Source organism: Amblyomma mixtum, chromosome 7 (assembly GCF_055824585.1).
Source record: "Amblyomma mixtum isolate Tamu chromosome 7, ASM5582458v1, whole genome shotgun sequence".
NCBI classification, from domain to species: domain Eukaryota; kingdom Metazoa; phylum Arthropoda; class Arachnida; order Ixodida; family Ixodidae; genus Amblyomma; species Amblyomma mixtum.
The window spans coordinates 143641226-143645513 of NC_143018.1; the positions used below are offsets into that span (position 1 = coordinate 143641226).

General features: G+C 44.9%; 1 pseudogene; it reads left to right on the top strand.

The window, feature by feature from the left end:
- The first annotated feature begins 849 nt into the window (after positions 1–849).
- LOC149337765 (uncharacterized) lies at positions 850–2815 on the top strand (annotated as a pseudogene).
- Positions 2816–4288: the final 1473 nt, after the last annotated feature.

Consider the following 4288-nt stretch of genomic DNA (forward strand, 5'->3'; position numbering starts at 1 on the left):
CGACAAAGTTTTACCTCGCAGAGTGGTTCCACGTCATCGGTAACCGACGAATCTCAGCACCTGACTACTCAGGAACGCCGCAATGCTACCAATTAATTGGACGACTTGACGGATCCCACGGTGCAAGGAATGGCTTTAACATTGGACAAAAATACTATGGTGTATGAGCTACGCCAAAAGCTACTCCACAAGCATAACCATGCAGCCATTGCCAACGCAATTTACGCGGGTTTAACCTGGTTTAACTGCCAATTTTTTTTAAAGCGATAGCGCTAAGGGCCCCATGCCGCAGAGAAGCCGCTGTCGTCGTCGGCGGCGTTGGCCGTGAGCGAAAAATCCCAGGAGCTGTATTAAATAAAAGTCTTTCGGGTGGTAGCTTGGATTAGTCCACAAGGTTTTAACTGATCTAGTGCATTGACTACCAGGACGTCCTGTCGTATACAAAACTACGGATGCCTCCATGTTTCTACGCATAGTGGGCGATGCAAGCACAGCCGCACAAACTTGACACATGGCCAAGGCTGCGGCATTTTGCATGTTGCGCATCCACGCCGAGGGTGCCGCCACGGTCTAAATGATTTACCGCAGGGAAAGGCAGTAGTAGAAATAAAGTTTTTTCTTCCTTACTTCCGCGATCTTGGTATCGGCGGTGAACGCGGCTGCAGTTAAGCTTAATAAAAGTGAAATTTTTCGACCACTATCAATAACAAAAATATGCTTATGAAATAAATTATAAACAGCCATAGGTATTAAAAATAAGATACCAAAGAAATTAGTTGCGAAGATGATGCTGCGGGTAACGCGGCAGCAGACGACACATTGTGTGGACGCGGCCACATCGTCGTGACAATGTCGGCTGATGTACCACTGTTTGGGCAGGCTCTTGCCGGATTCATTTCCATCGTTTTGGGAAATGCATCGTACGCTGACACGGGCTTCGATCGTCGCCTGGTATCTACTGATGCTTTTCGCCCATCCGGTGCGGGAGGCGTATTCTTTACGAACTCCGATATGATGGGGTGGCTTCACGTGGATTCTACCATCTGCGCACCTTCATCGAGCACAGTGACGTCATCCCCCTCTCAAGCCAGGCTCTTGCCTATAAAAGGAACGTCTGGGCCTTCCATCGGCAGTGGACGCGGCAACATCGTCGTGACAATGTCGGCTGATGTACCACTGTTTGTGCAGGCTCTTGCCGGATTCATTTCCATCGTCTTGGGAAATGCATCGTACGCTGACACGGGCTTCGATCGTCGCCTGGTATCTACTGATGCTTTTCGCCCATCCGGTGCGGGAGGCGTATTCTTTACGAACTCCGATATGCTGGGGTGGCTTCACGTGGATTCTACCATCTGCGCACCTTCATCGAGCACAGTGACGTCATCCCCCTCTCAAGCCAGGCTCTTGCCTATAAAAGGAACGTCTGGGCCTTCCATCGGCAGTGGACGCGGCAACATCGTCGTGACAATGTCGGCTGATGTACCACTGTTTGTGCAGGCTCTTGCCGGATTCATTTCCATCGTCTTGGGAAATGCATCTTACGCTGACACGGGCTTCGATCGTCGCCTGGTATCTACTGATGCTTTTCGCCCATCCGGTGCGGGAGGCGTATTCTTTACGAACTCCGATATGCTGGGGTGGCTTCACGTGGATTCTACCATCTGCGCACCTTCATCGAGCACAGTGACATCATCCCCCTCTCAAGCCAGGCTCTTGCCTATAAAAGGAACGTCTGGGCCTTCCATCGGCAGTGGACGCGGCAACATCGTCGTGACAATGTCGGCTGATGTACCACTGTTTGTGCAGGTTGGTGAACGAAAATATGCCTTCCGTAGCAATTACCTTTTTTCTGATCGTGTTGCCGTGTCCACGCACATTGATCGTTTGCTTGAATGATTGTATGTCAATGGTAGGCCTGTTGCTGAAGCTATCAGGTGATGTGGAGGAAAATCCTGGTCCTCAGACGTCGGAAATGATTAAGCAAGTGATGGAAACTCAAACTGAAATCCTCACCAAATTGAAGGAAATTCAGGAAAATCAAACGCTACAGAGGCACGCATGCTTGACGTGCAATCCAGGCTGTCTACTATTGAACAAAAGCTAATAAACTTCGATGAGGCTAGAGACAGGCTTTCTAAACTAGAGACATTTGCTGAAAGATCTCGCATAGAAATGGCAACTGTTTCCCGAAAACTTGATGAATTAGAGAATCGCTCGCGACGCAATAATCTAATCATAAGAGGTGCGAAAGAAGAGGAGTCAGAGAGCGCAGAGGTCCTATTGAAAAAAGGGAATGAGGATATTTCTGAAGCGAAACTTAAACAAAGGGTTGGCTCTATTGAAAGCATTCACCGACTTGGAAAGATGAAAGAAGGTAGTGACCGTCCGATCATTGTTAAATTTACAGACTTTAGGGACAAGATGAGAATCTTGAGTAATTGTTTCAACCTGAATGGCACTGCGTATAGTGTAAGTGAGGATTTTTCTAAGCGAATTGTTGAAATAAGGAAAAATCTCTGGAGCTCATGTGCGAATGAACGAAAGAACGGTGCGAAAGCAAAGTTAATTTTGGATAAGTTAAAAGTTAATAATACCCTCTACGCTTCTGACGACGAAGCCAAGCAGCAGTTTAAATGCCGGGATGATTCTAGCAATGAGTGACTGAACGATCATAAACCTGGTTGCTTCAAGATTATAAATGTGAACGCCAGAAGCATGATTAACAAAGTAGATGCGACAGAAAGTATATGTCTTGAACATGATCCTGATATTATCATAATCACTGAGACTTGGCTACACAAAGGTAACGGAGACTGTGAAGCTACACCCCCCGGCTACTCCATAGTAAGACAAGACCGTGAAAGGAGAGGTGGTGGCGTTGCGATAATGATAAAGAGCAACATAGCCTTTTCTGTCATGGAAGGGCTTGGAGATTTAGAAACTGCATGGGTCAAAATCAGGCTGAATTCTCGCAGTGTCTTAGTGGGGGCTTTCTACCGAGCTCCAAACTCAACTACTGATGTGCTTGTTGCCTTGAAAAGATTATTGGACTCCAAAATTCACTATGGTGACAATATCTTGTTACTTAGTGATTTCAATCTGCCTGAAATTGATAGGTTGTCTCTTTCTCCTGGCAATGTTGATGTAGCTACCAGTGAACAGCTGGTTGAACTCGCATATTGCTACGATTTGAACCAGATTGTTGACCAGAGCACAAGAGTATGTTCAACCACATCTTCGATATTGGATGTTGTCTTCTTGTCATCCGGTTTACAAAAGATTTTGCAGAGTTGTGATGTGGAAGAAGGTTTCTCTGACCATAAGATGGTGGTTGTGTCCCTCAATATTATTCCTGATATACGTCATAAACCTTGTAGAAGAGTTGTTTTGAATTTTGCTGCTGCTGACGATGTCGAAGTATTAGACTACCTCGAAAACTCCTTTAATGAATTCATGAGCTTGTTTGAAGACGGAGCTGGAACCGATGAGTTGTAGGAGTTCTTTGCAAACATGATAGCGCATGGAATCAATATGTTTATTCCTAAAACCATAAAAACAATAAGAAGGAATCCTTGAATTAATAGGTATATCATACACAAAAAAAGACAGCTAAAACGTAAGCGTAAAAGATGCTCAGACCACCCAAGTCCTGTACTGAAAAACTCCATACATCTAATGAGCCAAGAATTAAAACGCCTCATCAAAGAAAGTAAAGACAAATTCTACAGTCAGACTCTCACAAGGTTTCTAACCGAGGCACCTAGCAAGTTTTGGAGGTATGTAAATCGCTCAGGCAAAAATAAGCAGGCAAATGATGAAGGGAGCGTAGAGTTAGCTGAGGGATTTAATTCATTTTTTACATCGGTTTTCACACGTGATGATGGCGAATCGCCGTGTTTGCAGCCTGCGGATAGTCCTCCAATATCGGATGTAGAGATCAGTGAGGAAGGGGTACTGAATTTGCTCTTGAATATAGACTCCAAAAAGAGTCCAGGCCCAGATGGAATCCCGAATGAATTTTTATATAGATATGCAGAGTGGACCTCCAAATTTCTAGCTGAAATTTTTCAGTCGTCTGTCGACAGTGGTTGTGTTCCCATTGCTTGGAAAAATGCGAAAATAGTGCCTGTGCTTAAAAGTGGTCCTACTTCGAACGTTGAGAATTACAGACCTATTTCCCTCATTTGTGCTTGCTCTAAGATACTTCAACATATCATCTACAAACATTTATTAACTTACCTTGACTGTAATAATTTGTTATTTGCTAATCAGCATGGCTTTCGCAAGG